Source organism: Jaculus jaculus, chromosome 7, assembly GCF_020740685.1.
Source record: "Jaculus jaculus isolate mJacJac1 chromosome 7, mJacJac1.mat.Y.cur, whole genome shotgun sequence".
Lineage (NCBI taxonomy): Eukaryota > Metazoa > Chordata > Mammalia > Rodentia > Dipodidae > Jaculus > Jaculus jaculus.
In genome coordinates, this window is record NC_059108.1 from 119,424,470 (window position 1) to 119,441,286 (window position 16,817).

The 16,817-nt window shown below is 46.1% G+C and overlaps 1 long non-coding RNA gene across 1 annotated transcript; it reads right to left on the reverse strand.

Annotated features, from left to right (window-relative positions):
- Positions 1-12,649: 12,649 nt before the first annotated feature.
- On the reverse strand, positions 12,650-15,601 carry LOC123462132. The gene is made up of 3 exons (XR_006638123.1): positions 15,470-15,601; positions 14,075-14,164; positions 12,650-13,021 (listed from the first exon to the last, which is right to left on the reverse strand). It is a non-coding gene; the product is annotated as an uncharacterized LOC123462132 (long non-coding RNA).
- Positions 15,602-16,817: the final 1,216 nt, after the last annotated feature.

Here is a 16,817-nt window from a genome sequence, read left to right on the forward strand (position 1 = left end):
TATATAATGTGTTTTCATCATATCCACTTGAATATTCATTACCTTGTCTTATTCCTCTCCCATGCCTATTGATCCCTTCAACTTCCCATCATCAACCTTCCACTTCATGACCACTCTTTGGTTTTGGTGACCCAGTGCTTTTAATTAGGAATGCTTACAGGAGCATGGGTGTTGTAGGCAGGTTCCACATTGCTGGGATGGACATCCAAGCCAGACGCAGTTTATGGGAAGAAGGGTTTTATTTGAAACTGATGAGAGAAGCTGCTTCCACACATCCAAGCAAAGAGAAACAACCAAGCAGCCAAACAAACCAAAAGCAAATCTGGGCGTGGTGGCGCACGCCTTTAATCCCAGCACTCGGGAGGCAGAGGTACGAGGATCGCCGTGAGTTTGAGGCCACCCTGAGACTACATAGTGAGTTCCAGGTCAGCCTGGGCTAGAGTGAGACCCTATCTTGAAAAACAAACAAACAAACAAACAAACAAACAAACAAACAAAAAGCAAAGCCACGTGGGGCCTCCATGACCACAACGTCCTCCTTGCATGTATTTGGGAGGCACAGGGAGGAGACTCTCTGGGAGTTTGAAGCCAGCCTGGAACTACAGAGTGAGTTCCAGGTCAGCCTGGACCAAAATGAGATTCTACCTCGAAAACAAAACACAGAAGTAGCAAGCATGAAGGGGAGCAAGCAGCAGGGACCCCCCCGCCAGAGCTCACACTTCTGTGCACACACCTTTTGGTTGGAATTCAGATCCGCCCTCAGCGACACCTTATGGTGGACTCCAGGATCCACCCCCGTGACACCTCCTCCTGCCAGGGGGTCTGGAGATCCAAGTTACAAGTTTCATCTGAGAGGGGGACATACATTTAAACGGCCACAACGGGTGAAGGGGTTATTTACAGGAGCACGGCAATATTATTGAAGATAATGTCCCTCCCTTGGCAACCATTAACTTGCTTATCAATCCTATGGGAAGGCAGGGCCTTGTGAGCCCCTCCCCCCATTTATTTCAATTCTTGAGATTGCGCCTTGGCATACAGGGCTAGTTTGTATTTCTTCTGGGTTATCAGTAGCCATTCGCTTCTTCAAGGAGCAGAACCTCTTGAGGCTGGAGACTGTGGCTGGAGTCTTCTGCTATCTGCCTTGGATGGTTTCCCACTGTGTGAGGTGACAGCTTGTTCTTGGACAGGAAATTATATAAGTTCCACTTTTCCTCTGAGGGCCTGGAAAGCACACAGTCAACACATGTGGAAGCGACATCCTTCAGGGACCTGGCTATTAATGGGCATGAGAACTGGGGCCCTGTAACACAGCGTGTGATACTTTCCATAGAGAGGGAACAGCATGGGATGTGGAGTCTCCCCAATCATGGGGGTGGTTCCCTGAGGGCCTATTGGAAGGTGTGGAAGTTATTTCCTTCCTCACTGAACTGTGGCTTGGTGGCCACCTGGTAGCCTCAGATGACTTTTGGTAAAGCCCTTTTCACAGGCAGAGGCTCTCAAAGCTGGGACACCGTTGCCAGAGTTCAGCAGCTGGTCCCTGTGTCTAGGAAGGAGGTTGACACCAGAGGTCTTCCTCATGTCCTAGTTCACACCATCTGTCTTTCCTTCCCTGGACAGCTGATTAGGATGCGTTCCAATTTATCTCACCCTTTTCCTTCCAAGTCCTGGAGGTGGGTGGAGGAAGGATGTTGCCTGAGGTTTACTGTCTAATATATAACCATTAGCTGACTATGGCTACTGAGGAAACTTGTATATGACTATTAATTTCAATTAAATTAAATGAAAAAACTTAGCTCCCTTAGTTGCACTAATCACCTTTCTTTCTTTTTGTTGTTGTTGGGGTTTTTGTTTGTTTTGGTTATTTTAAAAATATTTTATTTATTTATTTGAGAGAGAGACAGAGAGAGGCAGAGAAAGAGAATGGCTGTGCCAGGTCCTCCAGCCACTGCAAAAAAACTCCAGACACATGCGCCACCTTGTGCATCTGGCTTATGTGGGTACTGGGAAATTGAACCTGGGTCCTTAGGCTTTGCAGGCAAATGCCTTAACTACTAATCCATCTCTCCAGCCCTGTTTATTATGTTTTTTCTTTTTCTTTTTCTTTTTTTTTGGTTTTTCAAGGCAAGGTCTCACTCTAGCCCAGGCTGACCTGGAATTCACTATGGAGTCTCAGGCTGGCCTTGAACTCACAGGGATCCTCCTACCTCTGCCTCCCGAGTGCTGTGATTAAAGGTGTGTGCCACCACGCCCGGCTTTTATTATTTTTTTAAACAGGTCTTATGTAGCCCTTGCTGGCCTCAAACTCATTACTTAGCTGAGGGTGACCTCATGTTTTTTCCTTCTGCCTTCACCTCCCAAGTGCTGAGATTAGAAGTATTGTTTTTTTTCTTTTCTGAGGCAATCTTACTATGTAGTCCTGGCTGGCCTCAAGATCACTATGTAGGTTAGGTTGGCCTTAAATTTGTGGTAATCTTCCTGCCTTTGCCTCTGGGTGCTGGGACTATAGACATGTGCCACCATGTCTGACTTCCTAACTCTATTTTAAGTTTCAATAGCCACATGTGGCCAGTGGCTACTGTAATGAACATTTCAGACACAGAGCATTACCAAGATCCCAGAAAGTTTGGCTGGGCATGGTGACACACACCTTTAGTCCTAGCACTCAGAGGCAGAGGGAGGAGGACAGATGCAAGTTTAAAGCCACCCTGAGACTACATAGTGAATACCAGATCAGCCTGGGCTAGAATAAGACCTTACCTTATAAAAAAGGGGGGAGAGAGGCTGGAGAGATGGCTTAGTGGTTAAGGCACTTGCCTGCAAAGCCAAAGGACCCAGGTTCAATTCCCCAGTACCCATGTAAGCCAGATGCACAAGGTGGCACATGCATTTGGAATTCATTTGCAATGGCTAGAGGTCCTGGTGTGTCCATTCTCTCTATCTGCTGCTCTCTCTGAAATAAACAAATAAAATATCTAAAAGCAAAAGTTTGATAGCATTGCTATCAGGGAATCTCTCATTTTCCTCTGGGATTCCAAGTTTTTGAAAGCTGCTACCCATGTAGTCAGAGGCTCAGAGCTCACTGCCTATTAAAAATTCAAAAGCAGAGAATATGCAGTCTGGAAAATACCTTCGTTCCCTGCTTAATATGAGTCCAGGGAAGTCCTAGGCTTTGACGTCTTGCTGTTCCTGAGTGTGACATTTATAGTTCAGAAGTCGCCCAACTCCTTTAAGTGAGTTTTGTCTGCCCTGCTCACCTGCTAAGGCCAAATCCACATAATGGGCCAGTCTAAAACCTCTTCCCATCTGATGACTTTCCTGATCACACACCTTCCTGGATGCCAGTCCAGGTGCCACACTTCCACAGTGCCCTAGGATGGGCACACAGGCTCTCCTGTTAGCTTACTGTTTTCTTGAGAAGAGAGTCTAGCCAGTGGGTTGGGAGGAAGCAGGAACCAATATCTATCTGAAAGGTCCATAATAGAGATTAGGTTCCGGCATAATACAGCAGAGATTCCGCATAACAGACACCTTTGGGATTCTGTCAGTGAATCTATTTTAGCTGCTTTATTGAGATTCTGTGAAGAGGTTGAGAGAAACTTCCCTACATCCTAACGGAGTTACTTAGGTGAAAAGGCAGGAGTGTAGGATTGCCAGCTGCTATCTTCTTGCCTCTTAACCCAGGACAGCCTCAACAGTACATCTCAGAGAGAAGAGAGCCCCTAGCATCAGTTGCACCCCAATTCTGTACAAAATAAGGTGCCTTCACACTTGGGCTTTACAGTTAGAACACATGATTTTTGCTTCAGTTAGTCTGAATTGAGTCTCTAGTCGCTTGTAACCAATAGAATCTTCATACAATCGTCAGGCCAGCAGAGTTGGGGGTGATGGGGGTGGAAGCCTTTGCTTGGAGACCAAGTTCAAGTCCTTGTCAAAAAGGGTTGGTCAAGTGGGAACAAGAGGACTAATCTTCATCCTAGATTTGCTTTCCTGACCCTCCTGATATTTCCTCTGGTGGTTTGAATGTAAAATGTCCACATAGACTCAGGTGTTTGTGATTAAGTTTCCTACTTGGGAGGTACAGCCCTGCTGGAGGAGGTGTGTCAAGGGGGATCTTGAGTCTAGCCCTAAGGTGTGTGTGTTCTGAGACAACTTGAGCACTGGCTGTTTGTTGTGTGTGTGTGTGTGTGTGTGTGGTTCCAAGGTAGAATCTCACTCCAGCCCAGGCTGACCTGAATTCACTATGTAGTCTCAGGATGGCCTCGAACTCATGGAGATCTTCCTACCTCTGCCTCCTGAGTGCTGGGATTAAAGGTGTGCACTACCACGCCTGGCTCTTGTTTTTTTTTTTTTTCAAAGAAGGGTCTAACTCTAGCCCAGGCTGACGTGGAACTCACTGTATAATCCCTGGCTGGCCTTGAACTCACAGTGATCCTCTTACCTCTGTCTCCCAAATGCTGGGGTTAAAGGCATGCACCACCACACCTGACTGGCTGTTTTCTTTCTCTGCTGTGGATGTATGATGAAGTAAGCCAGCTTCCTCCGCCATGATGAAGCTTCCCCTGGAATTTGTAAGCCTGAAATCAACCCTTTCCTCCTACAAGCAGCTTCTGGTTGGGTGTTTGTTTCAGCAATGAGAAGGTAACTGCAGCGCTTCTGTTCAGCTTCCCAGATCCTCCCCAACCTGTCAAGCCTCCGGGAAGAGCCCGCTACCTCCAACTCCTTCCCTGACCACCTCAGCAGTGAGCTCTGCCTTCTGGGACGAAATAGCAAAAGACATCTGCTTCCCTCATCCCGAATGGCCCTGTAAAGATTCTACTGTTCACAGCAAATGCCACAGGGTCAGGATCAGAGACAGGATGTGATGCTCTTATGTCCCTGGCAGGAGCCAATGGAATGCCTGGCACATAACAGGCTTCAACAAATGTTCAGTGATTAGAAAAATTTGTGGAAGATAACTTTTTCGTTTGTTTTGAGGTAGGGTCTTACTCTACCCCAGGCTGACCTGGAATTCAAGAAGATGACTTTAAGGTAGGAAACAGCAGGATGTCCAGTGAGAGAGCAACTCTGTCTGCATGTGGCTCTATTTAGATGAGAGACAAGCAACTCCATTCAAGTGCCAGGAGAGCAAAGCGCTGCATTCCTGTGCTAAAGCTATCTGCTCTTTTACCAAAGGACTCTTTCGTTTCAGAGTGTGAGGATGGAGGAGGGGCGGGGGCTGCAGGAAGATGGGCAGAGCAAGGGCCTTCTGACTCAGCTGCTCTTGGGAACTCCAGAACTGCCTCTCCCATACTCAAGAGCTGGTGTCCTTGCTTCCTGTCACTCCTTATACTGGATCCATTTTTTTTTTAAATTTTATTTATTTATTTGAGAGAGGGACAGAGGGAGGGGGAGAGAGAGAGAGGATGGTTGCGCCAGGGCTTCCAGCCACTGCAAATGAACTCCAGATGCATGTGTCTGGCTTACATGGGTCCTGGGGAATCGAAACGAGGTCCTTCGGCTTTGCAAGCAAACGCCTTAACTGTTAAGCCATCTCTCCAGCCCTTGGATCCATTTTAACACTGTTCTGCTCTGCATCAGGGCTTTTAAAACTTTTCCCTTGTGACCCCTTTTCACCTGAGAAATTTTTACATGGCTCTGGGGATATAAATACATACAATATATAGACAAATCACTGATATGACAAACCATAAGGAAGTTTTATTTTGGGTGTATGGTGTGCATGCATGTGTGTATTTGCATGTTTGTGTGTGTGCACGTGTTCACATGCATGTGGAGGACATGCAAAGGACAACCTTGGTGCTATTCTTAGGAACATTGTCCATATTTTTGTTTTGGTTGTTTGAGATATGGTCTCATTCTATCCAGGCTGGGCTGGAATTCACTGTGTAATCTCACATTGGCCTCAAACTCAGAGATCCTCCTACCTCTGCCTTCTGAGGGCTGGAATTAAAGGTGTCTACCACCATACCCAGCCTCTGTATCTTTTTGAGACATAAGTCTCTCACTGGCCTAGAACTAACCAATTAGGCTAGACTGGCTAGCCAGAGAGCTGCAGGGATCCTCTGTGTCCACCTCCCCAGCTGAATTGTAAGAGCAAGCTGCCCTGTCCAGCATTTTACATGGGTGCTGGAGATTCAACTCAGGCCATCATGCTTGCACAGACATCACTTTATCCACTAAGCGATCTCTCTCATCCTCCAAGAAACTCACTTCTTAGACCTGGGGAGATGGCTCAACAATTAAAGGTGCTTGCTTGCAAAGCCTGCCAGCCCATGAGTCAGTTCCCCAGTACCCACGTGCAAAGTGACGCATATGTCAGGAATTCATTTGCATTGCAAGAGACCTTGGTGTGCTCATTCTTACTCTTTCATAAATAAATAACATTGAAATAATTCTTTAGTATACATATAATCTTACCATTTATTAAAGATAAAAGAGGGCTGAGGAGATGGCTTAACAGTTAAGGCATTTGCCTGTGAAGGTTAAGGATCCAGGTTCGATTTCCCAGGACCCATCCATGCCAGATGCATAAGGCATGACACATGTGACTGGAATTTGTTTGCAATGTTTCTGGAAGTCCTGGCATGCCCATTCTATCTGCCCCCTCCCCACCGTCTCTCTCTCTCTCTCTCTCTCTCCAGTAAACAAATAAATAAATAATTTAAAAATTATATAAAAGAAAGCTGGGCATAGTGGGGCATGCCTTTAATCCCTTTACTATGAGTTCAAGGCCATCCTGAGACCAAATAGTAAATTCCAGGTCAGCCTGGGCTAGAGTGAAACACTATCTGGAAAAAAAAAAAAAAGATGCAAGAAATTGTATACTAATGAGATGGATGTGCTTTTTAAAACTTTTTTAGATAGGGTCTCATGCAGCCCAGAGGCTGGCCTTGAACTTGCCAAGTAGCTGAGGTTGATCTTGAACTTCTGACCCTCCTGCCTCTACCTTCTGAGTGCTGGGATTCCTGGGGTGGACCACCATACTCAATGTGTGCAGTGCTGGAGGTTGAATCCAGGTCTGTGTGCATGCTAGACAAGCACTTTACTGAGTCACATCCTTGGCCCCAAGAATTAGCTCTTGGTTAATTAATTGAAGCTGTAGGATGAAGAGCATCTCCAGTGTTTCTCAGAGTTCATCAATATTGTGATTTTATTTATTTATTTTTAATTTTTTACTTATTTATTTATTTAAAAGTGACAGACAGACAGAAAGAGAAAGAGACAGATAGATAGAGAATGGGCGCGCCAGGGCCTCCAGCCACTGCAAACGAACTCCAGATGCATGTGCCCCCTTGTGCATCTGGCTTATGCAGGTTCTGGGGGGTGGGGCCTCGAGCCAGGGTCCTTAGGCTTCACAGGCAAGCACTTAACCGCTAAGCCACCTCTCCAGCCCAATATTGTGATTTTATAATCATCCATGTGGAGGATGTCACATTGCATAAATATGTAGCCCAAACAGCCCAAGTATGTTTAGGGCTGTGTAGACAGCTTCACGTTTGCCATGCCGACCACCCAAACCTGGTGTAGTTTAGGGGAGGAAGGGATTTCTATCAGGCTTACAGATCCAGGCAGAAAATTTCACTGGTGGTGAAAGAAGCTACTGCCACACATCCAAGCAGAGAGAAGCCCTCTGCAGCCGGCAGCAACCCCCGCCAGAGCTCACAGGGCCCTCTCACACCTTTGCTGGAAATCAGACCCACCCCAAACACATCTCAGGGCTGGACCCCAGTGACACCTCCTCTAGCCAGGCTGCTGCACATCCAAGTTACGAGCTGAACACGACACCTCAGTCTATGGAGGGCATACACTCAAACTTGCTTGTGGGCCATCTCAGGAATTACTGGAAATTCTGCCTTAATCCTAAACCAAAACTCCTTTAATGATTTTTTTTTTTGTGTGTGTGTTTTTTTGAGGTTGGGTTTCACCCTAGACCAGGCTGACCTAGAATTCACTGTATAGTCTCAGGGTGGCCTTGAACTCATGGCGATCCTCCTACCTCTGCCTCCTGAGTGCTGGGATTAAAGGCGTGCGCCACCACGCCCAGCTCATTTTTTTTTTTTTTAATGAAACCTAAATCAGCAATTTAAATAGCAAGTTTTGTTGTTGTTTTTGTTTCGTTGTACAAAAGATTGAATCCAGGGGCCTCAAGCATGCTAGGCAATCAAACATTCTAAAACAGAATAATCCAAAGATATACTAACTTGGAATACTTATTTAGTGAGGGGTGATGATGGAGAATATTAAAAAGTCTTTGGGGCTAGAGAGATGGCTTAGTGGTTAAGGCACTTGCCTACAAAGCCAAAGGACCCAGGTTCAATTCCCCAGGATCCATGTTAGCCAGATGTACAAAGGGCACATATGTCTGGATTTTATTTGCAGTGGCTGGAGGCCCTGTCGTGCCCATTCTCTCTCTTTCTCTGTCAAATAAATAAACTAATAAAAATAAAATATTTTTAAAAGTCTTTGTTTAATTAAGCTATTATGTTTCTTAAGAGCAGAAAACTGTACACACAATAGAAACACTGCAGTTCACAACTTGCAGCAGCGTCGAGTCTGAGCTGAGGTGTTCGGGCAGTGTTCACTGGCGTCGCGTGGTGTGACAGCATGCACCGCATGACGTGCGCGTGAGCTACGCTCAGAACTAAGGCTGCAGCCACGTCACACAACGCAGCATGGGCCAGGGCTGCCAGAACCTCCGTGACTTTATTACGTGCTCCGTTTTATTCTGTGCAGTCATCACACACTCACAAACCTTACACTATTGCCAAAGGGATTTGTGATCCCATATGTGACCCCACAGATTAAGAAACGGAGCTTTCTGTCACATTTCTCCTCAGACACGAACCTGAATGACATTCAGTTGTTTCCCAAGCATCCTACCCAACCTGAAAATGCTCAAGATTTGCCAACATTCAAACTACTAAGAAGAATTTAACAGCCTTTGAATGATTACATTTTTGAGATAAGCGCATACCTTCTTCTTTGAACGGCAAAGCATTATTTGAATATATGTCTTCTGAGTCATTATGAAGCTGGAAGAGAATCTTCCCGTCAGAAAACACTGACAGGAGGGCTGGAGAGATGGCTTAGTGGTTAACGCACTTGCCTGCAAAGCCAAAGGACCCAGGTTCAATTCACAAGGTAGCACATGCATCTGGAGTTTGTTTGCAGTGACTAGATGCCCTGACATGCCCATGTTCTCTCTCTCTCCCTCTCAAATAAATAAGTAAATAAAATATTTTATTAAAAAGAAGAGAGCACTGACAGAAAATACAGTTTAGGGGGCTCTGCCCTCTCTTGCCTTCTCATGGGCAGGAGCTCTTCATAATCTCTCCTCTTTCCTTCTTTTTTTTTTTTTTCTCTTTCCTTCTTTCAATCTAATAATTTTTATTTATTTTATTTGAGAGAGAGAGACATATAGAGAGAGTGAGAGATGGGTGTGCCAGGGTCTCTAGCCACTGCAAATGAACTCCAGCCGCATGCACCACCTTGTGCATCTGGCTTATATGAGTCCTGGGGAATTGAACCTGGGCCCTTTGGCCTTGCAGGCAAGTGCCTTAACCACTAAGCCATCTCTCTAGCCCTTTTTTTAAAAGCTAATAAAATCTCTCTAAACTTTTTTTTTTTTTTAACTTTGAGAGAGAGAGAGAAAGAGGCAGAGAGAGAATGGGTGCACCAGGGCCTCCAGCAAACAAACTCTAGATGCGTGGGCCACCCATGTACATCTGGCTTTCGTGGGTTCTGGAGAATTGAACCAAGGTCCTTTGGCTTTGCAGGCAAACACCTTAACCACTAAGCCATCCCTCCAGCCCTCTAAACCTTTTCTTAAGTTTAAATAATACAGACACATCTTTTAACATTGTTTTGGAGCTTATTCTTTGATTTGGCTACGCATTTGTCCAATGGAGCAATCCCATGTCTTATATGTACAAGTTCCAGCAACCAGGACACTAAATAAGTGATCATTGGATGCATGTTAGACACAAAAGCCCTCGATAAATACCTTTCTGCACAAGAAGTACGAACTGACGCTCTCCTCCACCCTGAACAACCCCAGTATCATATCTACGCTAACGGTTCTGCAGACCGAGCAGAATTTCATGACTATGGAGAATTGGAATGTTCTAGATCAAGAGCAACAATGATCTTTGAGGGCTGGAGGGATGGTCCAGTGGTTAAGGGCCTTGCTTGCAGAACTTGACAGCCTGGATTCAATTCCCTGCTATCCACATAAAGTCAGATACACAAAGTGGCACGCGTGTCTGGAATTCATTTGCAGTAGCAAGAACCTCTAGCACGCTCATTCTCTCTCTTTCTCCTTGAAAATAAGTAAATAAAAATAATTTAAAAATAATCTTAAGCTATGTTTAGTTCCTTTGTAGCTGTTTATCAGCCACCTCTCTATTTTTATTTGCCTTTATTTATTTGCAAGGAGAAAGGGGGGAGGGAGAGATTAGGCATGCCAGGCCCCTTGCCACTGCAAATGTACTCCAGATGCATGTGCCACTTTGTGCATCTGGCTTTATGTGGGTACTAGGGAATCAAACCTGGCTTTATAAGACAATGCCTTTAACCACTGAGCCATTTCCCAGCCCTATGGGTCACCTCTGTAACTCACCTAACATCCTTTTGAGCATTTAGTAGATCACTAGCTTCCACCAGCCCAAAAGCTAAGACATCAGAGAGCATCCAGAACCTTTAGAAGAGTCCTCTGCTCACCTGATATCACCACCTGTACATTTAGTCAATTCATTGACATATGACTGTCTTTTTTATTTTTTGAGGTTGGGTCTCACTCTAGCCCAGGCTAGAACTCACTCCGGCTGGCCTCAGACTCACAGCAATCCTCCTACCTCTGCCTCCTGAGTGCTGGGACAAAAAGCATGTGCCACCACATCTGGCAATCTATGACTGTCTTTTGTTCTGTGACAATAAAAAACTGCTTCCAAACTGGGAGTGGCGCACGCCTTTAATCCCAGCACTCGGGAGGCAGAGATAGGAGGATCACTGTGAGTTCGAGGCCACCCTGAGACTCCATAGTGAATTCCATGTCAGCCTGAGCCAGAGTGAGACCCTACTTCGAAAAACAAAAACAACAACAAAAAAACTGCTTCCATAGTGAAAGTGGAGTATGTCATTCAGGACACCCTGAATCCATGATCTGGCTCAGAATAAGCTATCTCTTGTTCCCTTCGGAGCATCCATACAAACAACATCGAAATCCCCTTCAGTATTATGAAGCATTTACTTGGGCCCAGGCACTTTGCTAAGTGCTTTCCTAATACATTATCTAGTTCTTAGATATATATGTGTGTGAAAATTTTATAGAGAAACAACTATACTAGGAGACTTCCAGGGACTTTTTTTGAGCTTGAGGACAGCCTGAGACTAATTCCAGGTCAGCCTGGGCTAGAGCAAGACCCTACCTTGAAACACACACACACACACACACACACACACACACACACACACGGCATTATGAGGTAATTCTGTGAGACAGGAGCTGATTTAAGCACCTTATTGATATTTTCTCACTTTAAACCGAGGCAATGAGACTTGGATTACCTAAGAAGCAGAGCTGGCCAGGGCATGGTGGCACACGTCTATAACCCCAGCTGCTCCAGAGGCCAAGTTAGGAAGATCCCAAGTTCAGGGTCAGCCTAGACAAACTAGCAAGACCCTGCCCTCAGAATAAAACAAACAAACAAAAAACAAGCTGGAGAAATAGTTCACAGGTAGCACCCTTGGCTGCGTGAAGCCTTGAGTTCAATTCTCATAATTTAAAAAACAAATCAGCCGGGCGTGGTGGCGCACGCCTTTAATCCTAGCACTCGGGAAGCAGAGGTAGGAGGGTGGCAGTGAATTCGAGGCCACCCTGAGACTACAGAGTTAATTCCAGGTTAGCCTGGACCAGAGTGAGACCCTACCTCAAAAAAACAAACAAACAAAAAAAATCATCATCAACAACAACGAGGACAAAAACTTCGACTCTCATCTGTGCATTAACCCACCAGGTTTCCCAAGAGACTGCAAAAGTGCCTGTCCATTGTACCACAGGGAGGCAGGCGGGAGGGAGAGGGGAGCGTGGCAACCGTATGAACAGCACGATTCTCTGTGGCTAGGAGTACCCAGGAGGCTGGGGCTGAGGAAGGGTCTGGAGACAGCTGCAGGGGGCTGCAGGAGTCCAGGCCCAGCAGGAAGCCAAACACCACTCAGCTGCTTTGCTCCCTGGCAGGGAAGGACAGAATGTTCTCTGAGTTCTAAGGGGCAGGATTTAGAGGTGGCAGAGCTGTGATTAGGGCTTAAAAATCTGTGGTTGCCAGGCACAGGCTCTTTTAGAGCCATTTAGCTTGAGAATGTCACACTCGTTTAGAGACTTTTGCTGTTTTCCCCTCCTGGGCTTTATGACCCTGAACACATTCCTCCTTCTCTTTCTGTCACTCATTTACCAGTCCCTGGAACAAGTCTGTTACTCACTGTTGGGCAGAAAGACTTGTGGGTGTTTTTGTTTTTTTTTTAAATTTTTATTTATTTATTTATTTGAGAGCGACAGACACGGAGAGAAAGACAGATAGAGGGAGAGAGAGAGAATGGGCGCGCCAGGGCTTCCAGCCACTGCAAACGAACTCCAGACGTGTGCGCCCCCTTGTGCATCTGGCTAACGTGGGACCTGGGGAACCGAGCCTCGAACCGGGGTCCTTAGGCTTCACAGGCAAGTGCTTAACCGGTTGCTAAGCCATCTCTCCAGCCCGTGGGTGGTTTTTAAGACAATCTCAGTCCGGATTGATTGGGCAGAGTGAACGTGGCATCTTTCCTTGGGGTTTAATGTGTGGAAGTCGCTCCTGCTTGCTGGGCTCTGGTCTGGTAGTTGGCTGCTTGAGGTCGGGGAGGGCTGTTTTGGTGGTAGCATGGTGGCCATGAGCAAGGGATTAGGTTGCAGAGTGGCCTGGGTTTTGCCATTAGGAGCCATGTGACATGTGGGTTGTGTGACTTGACCTCTGAGCCTCCGTGTTCTCATCTGTGGGGTGGGAAAGAATGATTACTTGCCTCAGAGGACTGTTGCGATGGTGGAAGGAGAAGGCTTATGAAGCAGCTCGCTTCCTGTTATCCTGTAATATCCCTCGCAGCCTGGGACAGCCACAGGCAGGGGAGAAGGGTGTTTGGATCACAGTGAGGGACTATGAAGCCAGGCTGATAAAGATCGTTACAACTAAAATATTCAATTGTTTTCTTTTTCTTTTTCTATTTTTGGTTTTGTGAGGTAAGCTCTCACTCTAGCACAGGTTGACCTGGAATTCACTCTGTAGTCTCAGGGTGGCCTTGAAGTCACAGCGATCCTCCTACCTTGGCCTCCTGAGTGCTGGGATTAAAGGCATGCGCCACCACACACGGCTCCAAGTCCCCTTCCTTTCTTTTCTTTTGAGATAAGGTCTTGCTAATGTGGCCTTGAACTCAACAATCTTTCTGTCTCTGCTTCCTGAGTGCTGGGATTACAGGTGTTTGCTAGCTGCCCTGTCCAGGTTACACTGGGGTTTTAAAGACGGTAGAATCCAGGATGTTTTTTTTGGGGGGGGGTTGAGGTAGAGTATCGCTCTAGCTCTGGCTGACATGGAATTCTCTATGTAGTCTCAGGGTGGCCTTGAACTCATGATGATCCTCCTACCTCTGCTCCCCAAGTGCTGGGATTAAAGGCATGCGCCACCTGGCACATCCAAGATTTTTAAGATCAAAAGAGACCCTGAAAATCCTCTAAGACTGAGAAGGAAACAGCTTTGTTGTAGGAGAGCTGGGAAGACTCCTCAAAGTACCTTCCCATGAAGGAATCAGAATTGGGGGGTGTCTGACGGGAGTGACTGACAGCCAGGAATGGGATGGGACCGAGTAGGGTCTGTGAGACCTGCTGCTGCTTTGATGGAAGAACAAAGTTGTGCCATCCATTCTTGAGCTGGAGCCTCATTTCCCCTAGAAGAGTTGCTGGTGACTCCACGGGCAGGGTCCAGGTACCCTAGTCAGGTAAGACCTTGTTTATGTGTATGGTCTGGGACAGAGAACCCAAGAGAAGAGTACGTACAGTGGGTGCCTGTGTTTGCAGGCGCGGCTGGTCCGTCCTCTTGGGGAAGAATGAGAGGCAAGCCTTGGCTGGGAACTCAGAGGCTCTGGCCTGTAAGGAAAACATCAGCAGTCACAATTACAGTCAGGGAAGCCTGCCTCCATCTGCAAGCAACTGAGCAATTACCTGCTAATTAAGCGCTCATTAGTTTGTTTTTCTGAGGGTTACAGTGTAGTCTCTGGAAGATGTGCCCTGCCCTGCTTGTCACCAAGGTGTCAAAGATTAAGCATTTCCCATGAACCCACATGGAAGACTTCCATCTGATTAAATATAATAGCTGAACTTCTGCAAACATCAAGAGGCCTCGTAAGCTGTCCTTTTATCTTTGGAGCATGGGGAGGATTTGAAGAGTTTTTCTTTTGAGTCCTACATACTTCCAGGGAGGAAGAAAGAAGTTGAGGAGAGGAAAAGACATGTGAGGAGATGGATCTATCTCTCTTGCATCTGCATCTCCTGCCTACTAAGAATGCAGATTCCAGGGCTAGAGAGATGGCTCAGGGGTTAAAGCACTTGCCTGTAAAGTTTAAGGACTGGAGTTTGATTCCCCAGGATGCACATAAAGCCAGATGCACAAGGTAGCACATGGATCTGTAGTGTGTTTGCAGTGGCTGGAGGCCCTGGAGCACCCGTTCTCTCTCTCTCTGCCTCTTTCACTCTCTCAAATAAATAGACAAAACATAACAATAACAACAACAAAAAGAATGCAGATTTCAGGGTTAAGGAGATGGCTCAGTGGTTAATAGCACTTGCTGCTTAATCATGAGGGTCTGTTGAGCCAGAGACAGCCAGGTTTAAGTCAGAACTGTCACAAAGAGCTGACATGGCCTCACAAGTCTGTGACTCTAGCCTGCAGTGGGTGGAGGCCAGAGAATCGCTAGGCTTGCTGACAGACTGCAGCTGTGGATTAAGGTAGAACTAGCCGATGAGAAAACGTCACCCAACATTGTACTCTGGCCTCCACCTGCATGCACATGGGTGCACACACATGTGCTTAACATCACACACAACACACCACATACACACTTTACACAATCACTCACAGGCATGCACACACAAAAAAATACAATTAAAAGAATGTGCAGATTCCAAACCTTGGCATAGGGCTGTAATCCCAGGGCTGGGGGGAGACATAAACAGAAGAATCAAAGGTTCAAGGCCAGTCCTGTCTACATGAGATCCTATCTCACACAGCAACTAAGCATGCAAATTCCCAGGGTCTGCATCAGTCCTGAGTCAGAAACTTTTCAGTGCTTTTCTGAAGCCCAGGCCTATGAGATTTCAGGTAGAGAAGGAAAGTCTGCCAGCGATATTAACAGCATTGACCTACAAAGTCTCCAAACATCACTTCAGGCTCACCTTGGCGTGGAGTAAGGTAGAGCTTGTTTGCAGAATAACAGCCATAGGGCTAGAAGTCAGGGAAGGAGCAGCAGACTGTGTATAAAGTAACCCCCGAGCCTCAGAAGCTGATGTGAGGGTTGCCAGCTCTCCGCCTCGGGTGCTGGGAGTACTGACCAGGCCCCTTTATGTGCTAATCAGGAAGGTGAACATAAGTGGTCTCCACGAATGCGTCACACGGGGCTCTCTGTTCTTGAAAAACCACAAGGGATTGCCAAATGCTTCTGTTGCAGACACAAACTCAAAGAGCCCCACTTCCCCCAGAGCTGCCCGTGATAGCGGTTGCAAGATAAACAAAGACAGAGGAGAGAATTGGTCTTTTCCCTTCCTCCTAAGCTTCTTCCTCTTCTAAGATATCACTTTTTTTTTTTCTTCCTGACACCATGCCTACACGGAGCTATTAATAAAGAACTTCAGAACTGGTGGCACATGCCTTTAATTCCAACACGTGGGGGACTGAGGTAGGAAGATCACAGTTCAAGGGCAGCCTGGGATAGAGTGAGACCCTGATTCAAAAAAGCCAAAAATGGGCTGGGGAAATGGCTTGGTGGTTAAAGGCACCTTTTTGTAAAGCCTTTGAGCTTTGGGTTCAATTCCCCAGTACCCATGTAAAGCCAGACACACAAAGTGACATATGCTTCTGGAGTTCATTTGCAGTAGCAATGAACTAATGGTCTCTAAAATATATTTTATACTCCCTAAAATATGTAATAATATGATATATATTATTAATATTAATAATTGTATAATAAAATATTTAAAAAAGCCAAAAGTAAGCCAGGTGTGGTGGCACATGCCTTTAATCCCAGCACTCTGGAGGAAGAGTTAGGAGGTTTGCTGTGAGTTAAGGCCACCCTGAGACTCCATGGTGAATTCCAGGTCAGCCTGGGCTAGAGTGAGACCCTACCTCAAAAAAAAAAAAAAAAAGTAAAAAGCCAAAAGTGGGACTGGAGAGATGGCTTTGCGGTTAAGGCACTTGCCTGCGAAGCCTAAGGACCCAGGTTCAATTCCCCACTACCCATGTCAGCCAGATGCACAAGGTGGCATATGCATCTGGAGTTCATTTGCAATGGCTAGAGGCCCTGGCATGCCCATTCTCTCTTTTTCTCTCTCTCTCAAGTAAATAAATAAATAAAATACAATATATTTTTTTAAAGCCATGAAATAAGAGTCCCTGTGCTAAAATGAAAAACAAAAACCAACCCTGGGGAAATAGCTTAGTGTCAGGCCATTTTACTATTATGCACAAGGCCCTTGGTTCAGTTCTCAGTACTGGGAGGGGGGAACTGCCTGGGCAATCCTGTTAAAT